At 42.1% G+C, this 18,249-nt stretch overlaps 1 protein-coding gene across 1 annotated transcript in view; it reads left to right on the plus strand.

Annotated features, from left to right (window-relative positions):
* The window catches only part of ALK (ALK receptor tyrosine kinase), an 809,244-nt gene that overhangs the window by 51,225 nt on the left and 739,770 nt on the right, over positions 1-18,249 (plus strand). The gene's annotated exons all lie outside the window — the stretch shown is intronic.

Here is an 18,249-nt window from a genome sequence, read left to right on the forward strand (position 1 = left end):
TTTCTCCTTCTCCCCGCCGCCGCGGGGTGTCCTTGGGGCTTGAAGCCCCAAGGACACCCCTTTCCAGGCTGCGGGGAAGGGGCCTTTTGCCGCTTCCTCGCAGCCTGGAAAGCAGCGGATTGGGGCCTCAGCGGTTGCCGCTCTGGCCACTGAGGCCCCAATCCGGCTGGAAAAGGGGCGGGTGCAGGCTGCCGCTTTTCGGCGGTCTGTAACCCGCCTTTAAATATTAGACTTGATTCATACCATTGCAATTCTTTTCTTTTGCAAATATTCAAAAACCCAGGTGGCAACGCAACATGAGAAGACACTACATGACTATATCATGCATTTGGCTGTAGTTAACCATCAATTCCTTTGAAAAGGAGAAATAAATGCAGATCTATGTCACTATAGTGTTCCATGGTAATTTCAGATAAAGCAAAACAGATGCCATTCAACTGAGGATGGCAAAAGGGTGGATAGGAGTAAAAATGGTTTACCAGAATATTACTATAAAGTTGCAGCACCACGAGGAGGGGATATACACTGTCAACCCTAGGCAAAGTATTTTCAAGACTCTTGGGTCTCATCCACACTAGCAAATAAATTTGTATTTACTCTATTCTAGTACATGAAGTAGTACAACCATTTTCGAAGTGAATCTGCATCTTGTAGATGTTAATGTGAATTTTAAAAGTCCTTGTTTACTTTGGACCTATTCTGGAAAATAGTTTGGTTGGACATGTGCCCTGCATTCTGAATCAGGATCGAGGAGGTAGAGTGGAATTGAAGGATTGGGTGTTTGGAGGGCGAGACTTGGTGGGAGGCTTCTCTTGGCATCCTTATCCAGCACATGTGGTGTGGTGTCTCCATTTTGTTGTTGTTGTTGATACGCAGCTGCTTCAGCAGCTGTAGACCCAGGAAAGTATTCAAAGGGCAGAAGAAAAAAAAGGGGAGAAGGAGGATGGAGCACAGTGGTGGCTTTCAGGACAAAACAAAAGAAAAAATGGTGTTGGCAATGGAAGAATCTGCGAAATAGGGACAAATCTGAAGGTGAGGGGGAACAGTCTGGTCTCTTTTAAGCCCTCTTTCCCCCTCCAATGTGTACACCTCCATATTAGAATATCCAAAAGAATGATTCCATTTTAGAAGCCCTGCAAGCCTTCAAACATCATGTCTGCAGTTGTGTCAGAGAGATGGGCAAGATATTTTCTGTCAGTTTCAAGAGAACTTGAAGGAAGAGCCCTCCCTCCAATCCATCTGCCTTGGTCCATGCCTCAGAGGGAGAGAAGAACCACTGGACCTCATCCCCTTTCCCTCCATCATTCCCTTCTCCTTTTGTTTCGTGTCTTTTAGATTGTAAGCCTGAGGGCAGGGAACTGTTTGATTAAAAATAATTGTAAGCCATCCTGAGAGCCATTAGGGCTGAAGGGAGGGATATAAATACCTAAATAAATAAATAAATAAATAAACAAACTTTTGCATTTTTCAGAATACTTTATGCACAAATTGCATATGCGGCATGAATGGTAAAAAACTCCATAGGTAAACATGACACTCAAATGACAGAAACATTTTTTGTACAAATTATGGAAATTATGATGAAAAGCAAAGCACTCTGTGTCTATGTGTGCTTGAGGTAAGAACTCTTGGTGAGGGTATCAATTTATTAGTAGATATGTGGACATGTTGAGACAGTCTGTCTTGCCAAAAATGTCAAAGTTTGCAAATATTCTTAATAAACCTAAGAGTATACAGACTAGCCTGCTGTAAAGTAAATTCTTATATTCTCAGGGGTCAAGCCACATGCCAGGGATACTCAGTTGAGCAGAGTTAAAACAAGCCCTGTAGAAACTTTTGTTTGAAGGATCAGATGCCACTGCTGGCTAAGAGAAACACATGTCTTCTGCATGAATATCAAGTTCAGTGTCAGTATATGGGGCAAAGGTAGTGAAATGTTGGTAGAAAGATACTCATAAAAGTGAAAAGTCCTTCTCTTGCATATTTTTTTTATTAAAAGGCAAAAGGGTGTGTTTTTATGGATCCCCCCCCCCCCCTCAAGAAAAAAGTGTATTTCAGGAGAAGAGATTGTGGCTTCTTGTTAATCTTTATTCTAATCAGATGCATAGGCCTCTGTCAGTGGGCCCTGACCTCAGGGAACTTTTACAACAAAAGCTTATGATTTAAATGAAAGCCTGTAAAAATGGAGTTAATAGTTACATCAAGTCTTTTGGTTGTTGCATGAGGCTTCCAAATGTAAGCAGTTTATGGTATAGCCCGAGCCACAAGGTTGCTCTGATGGGTCTTCTTTTGCAGGCATCGCTATCTCTTTCTGTCAAACTGGAATGAATGCTACTGTAGCACATTACTGCAATATAACTTCTTCTCACAGTGATGCGCTTTAATTTAAAGAGGCCACAACATAATTTCCAGCTCCACTGAAGTCAGTAATAAGCCCAGCCTTTCTGCTCTCTCATAAATTCCATGAGCTTGTTTTCCAGGATGGACAATGTTGCAGACTGTTACCCTCTAGTATCTACATGCTCCTTAGTGCTCTTGTTCTGGTTTTCTGCAGTCTGTCTCTTTCAAAACCCTCTGCCATTTGGAATATGATGCTCAGATTTATTGTGTCCCTTGTACACAATTGCTGTTCATGTGGGTCAGCAAAATAAAATGACATTCAAAGCCAAGGACTTGTTAAGTCAGTCTCAGAAGGCTCTTGACAAGATCATTGAGTTCTGAGTCACACATGAGCTCTCTTAATGCCTCAGAAGAATGGTCTCAAGTGTTTGGCTGCTAAACAGAACCAATAATGAGCTCATTCACAAGGGCAGCATTTTTATCTCTTGCCACTCTTTAATTGTTAGCAGTAGAAGAGGAGGGCATTTTATAGATTCATTTTCTAGTATTCGTTGCATGCACTAACTCAAAATTAGGGAAGAACTGCAACATTTACAGTGCAGTTGTACACATGACTAGTCAAAAATTAGCTCTACTGAGTTCAATGGAATTTATGCCTATGTAGGATTGCAGCCTTAGTTGGTTGGATTATGTGCCCTTGGTTGGACAGCAGTTTTAAAAAAAACAACAGTAGAAATGTTTAAAAAGACTGAGCAGTTTTATCAGCAAACACAGTGTCCTACTTTGACAGCAGGAAATATCTCTTCTTAGTTGTTCATTCTGGAATATGTGCATACATTTGTTTCAAAACAAAGGATGTATGCTTTTTTTATTCAGAGCTATTGTTCTTAATCCTTTTTTTTTTTTTTAGGACAGGAGGATGTTTCATTCAACATCATACAAATAGGTTTCTGCTTGTGCAATAGGACTTCCCCTTATTCCCTGCTGTATTACCAAATATTATTCAAAATATATGTACTCAAAACATTCCCTCAACTTTCTGGCAGAGGTGTGGGGGTGGGAGGAATGCCAGGGCTGCAAGGGGAATAAGAATCCATTATGCCAATGTCTCCTGATCTGCTGGCAAATAAGCAGCATTTTATGCAATATTATTATTGAAGATGTTTGGGATGTCTGTCAACATTATTGCACCCAAGATTGCTAACAAAGTATAAAAAAGAATTCAAGGATACATTAAGGATCTTTAAATTTTGCTTTTGATAAAAATGTATAATATTTTTAAACTAAATTATTAATAAGTACACAAAAGGAGTGATTGCTGTCCAACAGAAACTGCCCATTGTTTATAGTGTGTTATAGCTTATGTACCATTTCAAGAGATTTCAAATATAGCATTACACATTTGACCCTTACTTGACATCCTTTTACTAAGGCATTTTCTGGTTGTTTCATAGCAATCCACCTGGCAAAAGAGCCTGACTTGCAGTATTTCCTTTTATATGAATTCTCGCCAGAGTTTCTCCATTGTTTGTAGCTTACTCAGAATACTGGTTGCTAGTTGAAGCTAAACTAATTATTCTGCATTGCACACCTTTGATTCTGGACACTGGCTGCATACAGAACAATGCACTGAATCTAAATCATAAATTCTTATGTTCAAGAGTCTAAGCACAGGATGAAAAAACTTTGGCCTTGAAGATGTTGTTTAGCTCCTAGTTCCTATCAGAACGAGTCAGAAGGGTCAATATTCAGAGAACATAGGGCTGTTTTAACTCAACACCTTGTTTTGCCTCCCTCAAAAGGTTTTTTTTAAAAATGAAGCAGAAACAAACATCTAATAACTCTGGGTTCTGTTTTGGTGATGCCTATGAGGAATTTTACGAAGAGTTGGACTTTGACCTCCTGGCAATTTCCGGTACTTTCTCTATATTCACTCCCCTCCTGACTTAAAGGCACAAAATATTTTGTGTTGTTCTTTATTTTTTTTAAAAAAACATAGAGGTGAAGCAGACAGCCCCAATGAGGTGGCTTGGAGCCACCCCATTTAGGCTGTATTGGGACTGCAACAAACAGTCGTGCAGCCCCAATCCAGCCAGTTTCTGCCCCAAATAGGAGCAGAAAAGATCAACTCCTACTTGCGGTGGAAAAAAGCTTCCCTTTTGCCTCTGAAGTCAGCTTTTCGATGGCTGTGAGGCATGTGGCATCTAAACGCCACACCCCCAAGCTGGATAGAAGCCAGCTGGCATTTGTCCAGCTTGGGGGCGAGGCACGTCTAAATGCCACACCCTCAATCTGGTGAGAAACTGGCTTTACTGGACTGTTCCGGCCCATAGTGATGTTTTCCCTTTAAAATGTTTTTCTTTTCTTCTACCATTTTCTGTTAGCTATTGTTTGTGGCAAAAGGATCAGCATGGCATCTGCTACACAACTGTTCATCTTCATTTTACAAACTCATAGAGGTTATGAGCAGCACAATATGATCCTATCATACTGAGCAGCTGTTTTGGAGACAAAAAAGAAACAGCCTAATAGGATTCAGTACCTGATGAAACCATCCAAAATAATACCACTCCAAGAAAGAAGATTTACTGAGTGGTCAAGATATGCAGTCCGCTAGTCCTCTTGAGACACTTTGTAATGATATCAACAGATGGAAAATGCTGATTCTTTGCTCCTTAGCCCATGATAATATAGTTTACAAATTTATCAGAGTGACAACCTGACACCCTTCTTACTTCTTGATGATATGGGAGAGACATTTTCTTTCCTTGGTTAATTTAAATTACTTTGAAGAACTGCTTATCATCAGTTTTCAGCTGTGTCTATGCATTTTTGTTCTGTGTTTAAACTAGAGATTGGCAAACTTTCCTCAGGGGTGGGTGTGGCAAGTGGAAAACATCTGGGAAGTTATTTTCTATAAGAAGGTTAAACCCTTCCACCCCAGTGTGGTGGTTGTACATAGTTGCTGCTGCTGTAGTTGCTGTTCCACTCATGGAGGGAAAGGAAGGGAGGGAGGGGAGGAGTAGAGAGAGAGAAAGAGAGAAAGTGTGTGAGACAGAATAAACCTCTTCTAAACCAGCCCCCCCCCCCCCCACTCTCTCTATTTCCTGACTTATAACTTGTAATACTGGGGGGGAGTAGTTATCAGTTACCCTTGAGAAAAATATATTTCATGTAATACTTTGTGTTAGGAGGATAAGCTAAAGAAGAGCAAAAGAAAGAGGGAAGCAAGAAGAAGGATAGAGGCCCTACTCACTTGCCCTTACATTTGCCATTGTTATTGTCAGAAATGACACTGGAGCAACAGCCATGTAAGTGGGTTGCTGAGCTGGTGAATTTTTCTCCAGCTGCAATATCAACTCCAGCTTAGTCTGAGGATGGGGGAGAACTGAAGGGTCATAAGGGCTACCTCATTTTTAAAAAGTAAAGATCTTACTCTGAACCAAGCTCTGTGACATTTCTATTTAAGCATTAAGAGAAATATTTTATAACTGAAGGGCAAAATATCACTAGGTCATCCAATATAGATAAACTGTGTAGGAAACTACAGCTGGAATAATTTTCTAATAACGCTTCTTGGCTATCTGCCAATGTGGATATTTTGTACATTCAGGAAGGTAAGTTATGATTACAGGGCTATACAGTGGACCCTTGTTATCTGCTGGGGTTTAGTTCCAGGAACCCCAGTGAATAACAAAATCCATGTATGCTCAAGTCCCATTAAATACAATGGCATAGCAAAATGATGTCCCTTATATAAAATAGAAAAATCAAGGTTTGATACTTGAAATTTACACCTTTTTTGAACATTTTCAAGCCGTAGATGCTTGAATCCATGTATAAGGCGGGCCAACTGTAAATGCATATTCCACAATTATTTTTTATACATTAATTATTCCTCCACAAAGAACAAATATTTGTTATCCTGCTGTCATGGCCAGCCAAGAGCAGGTCTCAGAGGATGAGGATGAGGCTCCTCCAGAGCAAGAGGTAATTGAGGATACACCAGGTGCTAATCCTGCTCTGCCAGAATCCAGCCCTGCTCTCCCAGCCCCAGAGGAGGAGGCTCAGCCAGGTCCTAGTGCTGGTGGGATTCCTCTGGTGGTACAGCAGCCTAGTGGTGACTCTGGGGAGGAACCAGGCTTGAAGGTTCCCTCCTATAGACAACGCAGGGCTGAAAGTGCTGGCAGGCGCAGATCCCAGAGAATTGCTGAGAAGCAATTAGCAAATCAGCCTCAGGTGGCATGGGGAAGAGTTTCTCTTACTTAATGAGCAGAGAGACACCAACTCAGTGCCAGAGTTTATTGTATGATCCTTTAGTGTGACTGCTGCCTGCACTGGCTCCCTGTATCTTGACTCCTTGTTGCCTTGACTCTTGACTTCGGATTGGACTGGACTATTGCTACCTTCCGGCTGACCTGGACTGGGCTGACCATTGTGACCTCTGTTATCCTGACTTTGACTTGGCTTTCGGTTTGCTTTCTCTCTTTCTCCCTGCAAAGTTTGCGGACTACTTCCAGCTCCATAGTTAATTGCCTTCCTTATCAGCGTGTGTCTGTGTGTGCTGGCTGCAGTCCAGGACACCTGCACATTTATGTTTATCCTGGTTGCCTACACATGCCTACCCAACTACTACACCACCACCACCTCCTGATACAGAAAACCCACAGATGTTAACACCTGCCTGCTTACAATTTGTTAGTTCATATTCCAAGTCCTTCAACTGTAATTTCTTCTATGGACACTTAGATTAAAATTCAATTGTTCAGTGATACTGATTTAAGAAATGCAGTCTGTATACTGAAAAAATAGCAAGAGCAAGCAAGTACATTTCTATACCACTTATCAGTAAACTAGCACTCCTTAAGCGGTTTACAGTCTGTAACCATTTGTGCCCAACAAGCTGGGTACTCATTTTACCAACCTACAAAGGATGGAAGGCTGAGTGGACCTTAGAGCCCTCCTCTAGTGTTGAATTTACAACAACAGTACCATCTTTTAACCACTGTGCCACCAGGACTCGTTTACAATGCAAAGTTAGAGCATATCCATGAAAAAGAGTATCTCAGAGTTTACAAACAATATGTTCTAACCATTTTAAAAAAACAAGATAAACTACAGTACAGCCATCTCAACTGTAGCCTCCTTTTAACCACATTATTAATAGTTTACATGGTTTAATAAACATTGGCATTTTGTTTAGTACATACCAGGCTATCAAGATATATCTCTGATTTCATTTAAAAGAACTAACAATATTAAGGACATCCTGGTGAGAGGCACATTCAAGAAGCACAAACATACATCATATACGTAATACTCTGTTATAAACAGACCCATAGGACTCCATTCCTGTGACCACTGTGTCTGAAGAGAGCTCTATTAATGAGAGAGTTCAGCTGGAAAAGAAAGTATCTTAAAAGTGAAAATGTTAGAAAAAAAAACACAGAGCTTAAATAAGGAAATTGACTATCTTATACTCTAACAAAATTTCATAAGAGTGTTCAAGCAGTCCCTTTCCTTTTAACCAAGATACATTTATGTGACATTGAATACTATCTCTGTTTTCCCCCTAACATCTACTTACTGTACACTCCCACACACATGCTTTCATTCTACCAGTAAACGATTTTGAATTTTCTGGCTTAGAAATTTCTCTAGCTTTGATTTGGATATGTACAGGCTATAACCAATGCACAATAGATTAAATGGATGCCATGTATTTATGAGCTGTCCTTTTGTGATCTTTTTATGTAGCCCCCCCCCCCCCCCCCAAATAAAGACTTATGAGCATTCACAAGCTGAAACCTTTTTTTATAGCACCCTGAAATGTGTCTTTATTTTCTGCAGTTGATGCCCGGTCACTATTTATTTTATTTTATTTGTATCCTGCTATTTTCCCAGGACTGGGACTCAGAGCAGCTTCACAGCATTAAAAATCAGTACAGTTTAAAACATTAAAAAAGTACATTAAAAAGAATTCTTAAACTTGTCCAACATCCCAGCCTGTGCTTATAGCAATTCCTTAAATGCCTGTGTGAATAGGTAGGTCTTCAACTGCCAGCAGAAGGCCATCAAGGAGGAAGCTTTTCTGATCCCTCTGGCCAGGGAGATCCAGAATCTAGCGGCAGCCACCAAGAAGGCCCTCCCTTGCGTCCCCACCAACCATGTTTGTGATGGTGTGGGGACGGAGAGAAGGGCTTCTCCAGAGGAACTCAGAGTCCAGGCCAGTTCATACAAGGAGAAACAGTTTGCCAAATAGTGTGGACCTGAGCCATGTAGGGCTTTGTAGGTAATAACCAGCACCTTGAATTGTGCCTGGAAACAAACTGGCAGCCAATGAAGCTGTTTCAACAGGAGCATTGTATGGTCTCTGTAATCTGCCCCTGTTAACAGCCTGGCAGCAGATCTTTGAACCAGCTGAATTTTCTGAACACTTTTCAAAGGCATCCCCATGTAGAGCCAATTACAGTAGTCCAAACAGGATATAACCAAGGCATGTACCACTGTGGCCAAATCTAGGGATGAGGGAGCCCCCCCCCCCACTTGTCTGTGGGTTTTTCAGGATTCCAGTCTAATATTTGAACTGTCTCACCTATTTATTTGCTATGACAAGCAAAATCCCAGGAATTGTCCACTTCTTTTAAAGCCTGGAAAGCACTCCTTTGGACTACAACTTCCAGAATGTCTCAGCCCTCAGAATGCCCCAGCTCTTTTCTAGAGTTCTGACTACACCTTTCTCTGTCAGCACTAAAACACACATACAACCCTTACCTTGGAGACTGGGGAGGCAGTAACATCAGGCTCTTCCATAAGGTAGGCAAAGCATCATATTTTCCTTCTCAGGCTAGAGAGATGGAAACAGACTTCCATGATGCCTGGAAAAGACTCTGTGTGTATCATTTACTTTCAAGGAGGAGTCTTCACAGGACCTCCTGCTCACCAGGAACTTAAATGCACCCCCCCCCCCCACACACACACCCTTACACTTAAATGCATCTTTTTTCTTTCTTTTGATGGACAAAATGTTTCTCAGCTCCATGCAGGAAAATGCAACATTCTGGGCATCTGCTGTGTTCTCCTTCTTTTTGCCAAGGTAAAGGTTTAGGGATATAGGGAAAAGAGGAGGTTGCAGTTTTGCACAATGAAATGTGTCAGAAGAATTGAAGCACAGGCCTTACTTCCACCAGGCTCTGCCTACCTTGTTTCAGTTATTAAAACTCAGGGCAGTAGTATTCACACAGCTGAACAGTCTTGTGTCAAATTCATGTCCCATACCTATCTGTCACAAGTTGATTATTATGGCCAAAATCCAACTGTTTGTCTCAGTACTAGTATTCAAAGTAGAGTCCAGTCAACCAGTAACATCTGGAAGTCCACATGTTCCTGTCTTCTAGTAGACCCACTGAATCAATAAGACTTGTATAAATGTTGAGTTGCCTTCAGATATTGATTCAGTGGGTCTACTCTGGTTGAGACTAACAACAGAATTTCATCCTTTATGCTTCAAGCAGGCAGAAGTGAGAATGTGTGACCCATAAGAGAAGGCCTCTTATAGAACTTTCATTGCTTTTGCAATTAAGGGCTACTTTCTCTTGTCTGGAAGTGAGTAGCTACATTGTATAATGAAGGAAGATCCTTGGCAAAAACTCTGATACTCTTCACGCAGTGAAGGAGGAGGTTATAGAGTCCTTTATGTCTTGGTTAGTGTGAGATTATAGCTAATGTTCCTGGATTTTCAATTCTTGTTTTATTCAAAATGTGTTAACGTTAGTTGTCTAGTTTAGCTGTTCAGTCAATAAAATATTGTAGATTCCATTTATAGAGCATGTTCTGTGACCTGAAGTCATAATTCAGAGATACATGAGTAATGTAGTCTTTTCCAGTTCCAATAGGAATTAGATCAACATCTCTTGACTAATGCATGTTTTAGAACTTAGTTGGTCAATAGGTTTTGAATTTTCTGGATTTTCTGATCATTCTCAAGTTAAAAACATGTAAAATATGTTTAAGATGCACATTTTGAGGGAATACAGCTAAATATACATTTAAATACATATTTAAATTGCATGTTTTCTGGCTTTTTTAAAAAAAGCAAAATAATAAGTAAACGGGGCAGAATGCACTTACAGATGAACACACGATCACACAGACTAGAAATACAATGGTTTGTTCACCCATAATCCTAATCAGACACAGGACTGCTGGCAGATAATCCTCAAGGATATGTGGTTATTTCTGATTACCCTATTATATTTATTCATGCATATCAGAATAACTGAGCTGTCAGGGTTCCATTTTTAACCTTGGCTCCTGATTACATGCAAAACCAACTTTTGCTTTTCTCAGCTTTTGAATTTTCATAGATATATAGTAGCAAAGAGAATCATTTAAAAAACAAAACAGAAAAATAATTATTATTTGGTAAACCCAAATTCATATAGCTGTATACCCAGCACAGGTGTTGATTTTTAATTGGAAATTCAGCACCGAGAACAGCTCCACTGAAATAAATCTGGATAGCATTTGGCAAATCACAGCCATCTCCATGGCAGCTGGCCATGCTCTCAGATTACCAATTTTGCATGCAGCAGAAAACATGGGAGTATTTTGGAGTATCCTTCTTCTGTTACCGGGAGGCTACTCACATTGGGCCTTTAATTCTCCTTTTTGTTAGAGGATAGTCTCAGTAATGGAATGACTCTGACCATCAATGGTATCTGAACATACAGATTATTTCCAGCATCAAAGATTATAAAGAACAAAGTTTGTTAACTCTATAAACAGTATCTGCCATCAGCTTTCTTAGTCCTTGGTTGCATCTGGCTATCATTATTAAGAGAGGAGAAAACAGTTTATGCTATTATAATAATTTATATAATAATAATAAATTTTTTATTTGTATTTTCCCGCCTCTCCCAGATGGATCGAAGTGGGATTACAATTGAGCAACAACAACAGTATACAAGAATAAAATATATAATATTCATAGTTAAAAACAGTTTAAAAACAATACATCATCCTAAATAGAAGAGTGGGGTGAAGTTCTTACAAGAGACTTCTGGCAATCTGTCTTAACTGCCCTCTTGAAAGCCTCCAAGGAGGTAATAAGATGGATCTTTTCTGGAAGGTTATTCCATAGATTAGGAGCCACCGAAGTAAAAGTTCTCTGAGAGGTTGAAACCAATCTAGTTGGAAACGCCTCCAACAGATTTTTCCTGGAAGTTCTAAGAGTGTGGGGTGGACTATATAGGGAGAGGCGTTCCTTTATGTAGCTTGGGCCTGAGCCATATAGGGCTTTATAGGTAATAACCAACACCTTGTATTGTGCTCAGTGTTGGTTATTACCTATGTGACTCAGGCCCAAGTTGGGTGTGATTATAACAATCACACCCAAAGATGCTTCTGCATTCTGTATTCAGAACAGCAGTGTTCCTATCAACTTGTCCTGCAGGAGCTGTAGAAATCTGGTGTACACATCAGCCACAAAGCATGACACTTTAAAGAAATTTGAGAGCAGGCCCATCAGTATGTCTACATCATAATATGTTGCCAGTTGGGATTCAAGAGCTTGGATCTCATATCCTTCCATGGGCTCAGAAGATAACAAAATTTGTGATAGCTATTTATATTCTGTTCTTCCATGAGAAGTCAGGAAAACAAGAGTAAATCAACTGAAGCCCATGGCATTGTGACAAGGATGGCATCAGGTCTTTTGAACAGAAGTGCAAATGGGAACAAATGATATATTCCTCAGTTTTTAAAATTTGCAACTTGACATCACAGCTGATCTACTTTTATTTATACAAGAACCAAAGTGGTTTTGCATCTATGTTTTGCAGCAAACTCATAGCTGCTTCACCTACCAGCATCCCATGTTGGATATCTGTTAATATTTCTTATTTATTTATTTATTTGGTATATGTATGTATAAGCTGCCTTTCTAAGAAGAAAGACAAAGTAGTTACAAACTGCAAACAATGTAAAAAATACTAGTAAAATAAAACAGTCAGTATGAATAGTAGTGGTACAGATAACACCAATCATTATATTTTGTAGCTGCAGATCAGCATCAGTAACAGCTTCAGTTAAGAGGAAGGCGAGATCGATGTGTCATATCTATCTCCCCTTCCTGTCCCTCCCCTAACTGAAAGGACCTGAGGGTCACTCCAACCGTGCCACAAACCCTGTCTCTGCTCCTGTGCAACGCCAGGTCAATTAACAACAAGACCCACATTATTTACGATCTGCTGGAGGAGAGTAAGTGTGACCTGGCTTGCATTACCGAAACCTGGCTTGGGCCTGAGGGGGATGCTGTGTGGGCGCAGGCCCTCCCTGCCGGGTTTTCGGTGAAGGACCAGTCCAGGGTTGGTGGGCGGGGGGGGGGGTGTTGCCTTGGTACATAGAAACACCTTGTCTCTTACCAGGAACCACATCCGTCAAACTTCTCTCATTGAGTGTATTTACCTGACCCTGAAAGCTAGGGACAGTCTAGGGATTTTGTTGGTGTATCGGCCACCCCGTGCGCTAACAGACTCCCTTAACGAGCTGACACCTTTGGTCTCGGAGCTGTTGTTGGAAACACCCAGGCTACTTGTCCTGGGTGACTTCAACATCCCCTTCGCGGCCAACTATGTTCCATCTGGTGCGGCTCGGGAATTCATGGATACCATGGCGGCCATGGGTCTGTCCCAGCTGATCTCGGGTCCAACGCATTTTGTGGGTAATACACTCGATTTGGTCTTTTGCACGGAAGCGGAAAATCCGTGGGCGGAAATAACCAATATTTCCCCCCTGTCATGGACGGATCATTTCCTCGTGGAGGCAAAAATCAAGGCTCCTACCCAGATCCCCCCCGGGGGTGGTGGACCTATTAGGATGGTCCACCCTCGAAGGCTGATGGAACCCAACAGGTTTCAAGAAGCCTTAGAGGGGCACATGGTTGGAGGTGACGGCGACTCTGTTGATGCCCTGACTGGATCTGGGATACCGGTCTCTCTAGGGCTATACACAAGATCGCTCCCAAGCGCCCTCTCAGGCCTGCTTCCAAACGTAAGCCCTGGTATACGGAAGACCTCCGGGCAAGGAAGCGGGTTCTGCGACGGCTAGAGCATCGTTGACGGAAACACCTACGCTTAGCCGACAAGGCTCTCCTAGACCGCCTTTTGGAGGACTATGGAGAGGCGATACGAGCAGCTAAGAACTCGTTCTATGGTGCTCGTGTCGCGTCCGCGGAGTCGCGTCCAGCAGAGTTGTTCAGGGTAGTCAGGGAGTTAACTCAACTCCCTCCTGCCCCGAACCAGATCCTTGAACCTTCTAAGGCCTGCTGTGATCAGTTTAACAACTTCTTTGCGGATAAAATCTCTCGGATAAGCGAAGGTCTTAACGCCGGCATTAGGGCAGAACCTAGGGTAGAGGCATCCAGAGCCTCCGTGGACTCTATTAAACTGGATCAGTTTGAGTTGGTTAGTACCGATGATGTGGACAAGATCCTTGGAAGCGTACGGAAGACAACCTGCTCCCTCCATCCCTGTCCCTCATGGCTAGCGGCTCAGGGGGGACCGGTGGTAACCTCGTTGTTACACCGGATTATAAATACATCTTTGAGGGATGGGCAATTTCCATCCAGCTTAAAATTGGCCATCGTAAAACCGCTGCTAAAAAGCCCTCCCTCGACCCCCTGATGCATAATAATTATCGGCCTGTATCGCTATTGCAATTTTTAGGGAAGGTGATCGAGAGGGCGGTTGCTATCCAGCTTCAATCGATCTTGGATGAAACGGATTATCTGGACCCATTTCAAACCGGCTTTCGGGCGGGCTACGGGGTTGAGACGGCCATGGTTGCCTTAGTCGATGATCTCCATCTGGGCATCGACAGGGGTAGCGTGTCCCTGTTGGTGCTCTTGGACATCTCAGCGGCTTTCGATACCATAGACCATGGTATCCTTCTGGAGCGCCTGGCAGAGGTGGGAATCGGGGGCACTGCGCTCCAGTGGTTCTGGTCCTATCTCTCTGGGAGGTTCCAGATGGTGCAGCTGGGAGACGTGTGCTCCGATAAGAGGGCCCTTATATCTGGGGTCCCTCAAGGAGCCATTCTGTCTCCCATGCTTTTCAACATTTACATGAAACCGCTGGGAGAGATCATCCGGAGACATGGGGTGCGGGGTTATCAGTACGCTGATGACACCCAAATAGTCTTCTCTATGTCTCCGACTGATGCAGTGACTGAGGATGGCGTCTCTCCTCTTGTGACCTGTCTGGAGTCGGTAATGGGCTGGATGAGGGAAAACCGACTCAGTCTGAATCCAGAGAAAACAGAGGTACTCGTGATAGGTTCTCCTGGTCCAGGGATGGCGGTGGTTCCACCTGTCCTGAACGGGGTCACGCTCCCCGTGAAGGACTCTGTACGCAGTCTGGGGGTGCTCCTTGACTCGTTGCTTCACCTTACACCTCAGGTGGATGCGACGGTCAGGAGCACCTGTTACCAGCTTCGGCTGATACGCCAGCTGCATCCCTACCTGGGCCAGAGGGACCTTGAAACGGTAGTACATGCTCTGGTAACCTCTCGATTGGATTTCTGCAATGCGCTCTACATGGGGCAACCCTTGTACCAAACCCGGAAGCTACAATTGGTACAAAACATGGCAGCCAGACTGGTCACTGGCATATCCAGGACCAGCCATATAACACCAGTGCTTAAAGATCTGCACTGGCTGCCTATTCGCTTCCGGGCGCAATACAAGGTGTTGGTTATAACCTATAAAGCCCTAAATGGCTTGGGCCCAGGATACCTAGAGGACCGCCTCTCCCCATACAATCCGCCCCGCACACTCAGAACTTCTGGGCAGCAACTACTGAGGGCCCCTGGAGCTAGATTGACCTCCACAGCCAGGAGGACCTTTACCATCTCGGCCCCGACCCTCTGGAACTCGCTGCCCGGAGAGCTCCGCTCGGCCACCTCCCTAACCCATTTCAAGAAGGAATTAAAAACCTTCTTGTTTAAGCGTGCATTCCCAGATGCAGGCTCCAGCTAGTCTCCCCCCTCCGACAGTAGTAGTTATGCTGGCCAGAATTGGTTTTAACTGTGATTTTAATTGTAATCTATTGTGTTGAATATTTGCATTGTGTTATATTATATTGTCTTTGATAGATGCTGTTCACCGCCCTGATTGAAAGAAGGGCGGTATACAAATAAAATTTTTATTTATTTATTATTATTATTAAAAGCAGATTCAACAGCCAAGCCATTAGACTCCATTTAAAAGCAGGCAGATCTAGGGCTGATTTTAAGAATAAGGAGGCCATTACTGAAAAGAACCTGTGAATAATAATTATGTGAGCTGGGCCTCCATGTCTAATAGTAATGTCAAGATGGGTTTATATAGGCACAAATAATCTGCTCCCAGCCTTTAGGGTATTAAAGGTAACAAAAAGCATTTTGAATTGAACCTGGAGACATACTTGTAAACATTGAACTGGTATAGAATTGGAGTTATACACTTTGATTGTCTACATCCACAAGCAACTGGACAGTTGCATTCTATGCCAGCTAAAAATTCCAAGAGGTTTTCAAAGCAGATCTATCTACAGTATTCCAGTGAAAGGGAGTATGTAGAAATGTGACAAGATCTGGCCTCGTTTTGTGTAGAACTGGACATCTAGATGTCCATAACTGGGAAATCAGCCTTCATAGGTAGCTATCAAGAACTGCCCACTCACTTCGGTTCAGTAAACCAGGCTTCTGTATTTTAACAGTAAAGCTTTATTTCCGTAACTCAAGACTTCTTGAGACAGAACTACTATAATCCCTAGCTGCAAACACAGAGCAAGCAATGTACTGGCCTCATAAGTTTGTGGAATTTTCTCCCATTTGTTCATAAGCCAAAACATTTTTCCAGCCAGTGTTACTCACCTCCTTTTCCCCACACATCTCTTCTAGGCACTTTTAGAGAATGTTTGCTTTTATCCAGAAGCTGCTTCCAGACTTCTCTTGTAGATTTTCACACCCTCCCTGGGATTTACAAGTGGAAATTAGCGGCAAAGGTGCATTTCATCTTTCTACTGATAACACTTCAGCTTGATCCTTTGGACTTTTTTTTTTACCAGAAGCATCATTTACAGATTACAAAACATAGGGAAAAAGTGAAATCAATGGGCATGTGGAAGATGTCCACAATGTCTGAACCCAACGTAACACTCTCCCAGCTGCACACCTTAACCCACAATCAGGAAGACTTGGGCCTGTTACAGACTGCCAAAATAAAGCTGCTTTGGGTCTCTTTGGAGGTATGCTATTTAAATGATGCATGGGTCCTAAGAGTCTGGAGGTTGCGCCAAAGCCACACTCCATTCCTAAGCACTGGAGTGCAGCTTTGGTGCAGATTCCGGATTCTTAGGATGCATGCATCATTTAAACAGCATACCTCCAAAGAGACCCGAAGCAGCTTTATTTTGGCAGTCTATAACAGGCCTGAGAGTAACACTGTCAGAGGACTCCTAAGATAGGATGCTTAAAGTGGAGATACCAGACTAATATGCATCCATTCTCTTTAAGTAGTAATGGCTTTATCATTGTAAGAGAATTAACAGTTTCAGTGATAACAAATCCTCCAACTATGTTATGCCCAGATTTTAAGGGCAACCTGTTTATCCTGAGAGCGTGTAGTGGAAATCTCCCTCCCAGTAAACTTATCCACAGCAGGGCTGACACAGACAAAGAGACACCAAATTTGGTTTTAGACACTATACATGTAACATTTATTGAAATACGCAGACATAGACAAATACAAGTACCAAGAGAGCTCTCACACACACCATTCACACAATACTCACACACTCAGATGGCACTTCACTGAAGGCGTTGATCAGTCATCTTCATGAAGGCGTAGGAGCTCTGTTGCCGCAGGTCCAGAGCACACCTTTGATTTGGAAAAGTCTCTCTTTTAAGGCTTTACCACGTCCTTCATCCTGCTGTCTTTACGTGAGGACCTCTTCCTTTGACGCTGACTAACACTTCAGATCGAACAGTTCTTTGCCTTCTCTTCCTTATCAGTCTTTGTTTCTATCCAGGCTGTTCGTACAGTCCTGAGTATCTTCTTCTTTACGGATAAGCAGCTACATCCAAGGTTTTGGACACGTCATCTATCGCCACATCAGCAGTTCTCAAAAAATCCTCTCCTCGCTTGCCAGACAGCTTTCCCCATCATGCATTGCATTTCTCCATCTTAGTTCAGCTCATTGCCACCAAATTTACATCCTCACCCATTCCTCACAACTATAGAAATAGGAGTGGAAGGACATGTAGATAATTATAGGTGTTTGGAATGCAAAAGTACGAAACAGAGTAGAGAAAATCTGGCCTAGAATCAAAAAAGAATCAGGAGAGTAAACTATTAAAAATCAGAGTAAAGCAACAAAAATACATTAAACCGATCCTAGTGCCAAAGTGTAGTCTAAAGAACATCCTTGTAGAATTTAAAGATTGTGTTTAACAGATTTGTAATAATAAGCCTTATCAACTATGAACCAGAACTTTAGATTGAAAGCGGGATCATTATCAGAAAAAAATGAAAAAAGACACTGTCTGTAGCCAAAAGGAAAGAAAATTCTTATTTGTTGACAAATGAAATTATCTGAAGGGTTAAAGGCAACATTAAAAGGTAACAAAAATAAAGGTCAAAATCCTGAATCTAGCTGTTCATTGTCTTTTACATAGGGACAAAGATAATTTATATTCATGGCAGCAAAGAAATAGAAGACATCAAAAGAGGTAGAATGAGATCTTTCCCACAAGATCTGAAAAATCAACAAATTTAAACTAAGACTAGAGATGCTGAATGATCAATGGGAAGACATTTTGATCAGAACAAAATAAAAAGACAAGGGAATGAATACAGGAAGAACTATA

This window comes from Sceloporus occidentalis, unplaced genomic scaffold, assembly GCF_023333645.1.
Source record: "Sceloporus occidentalis isolate IW3139 unplaced genomic scaffold, rSceOcc1.0.p SCAF_6, whole genome shotgun sequence".
NCBI classification, from domain to species: domain Eukaryota; kingdom Metazoa; phylum Chordata; class Lepidosauria; order Squamata; family Phrynosomatidae; genus Sceloporus; species Sceloporus occidentalis.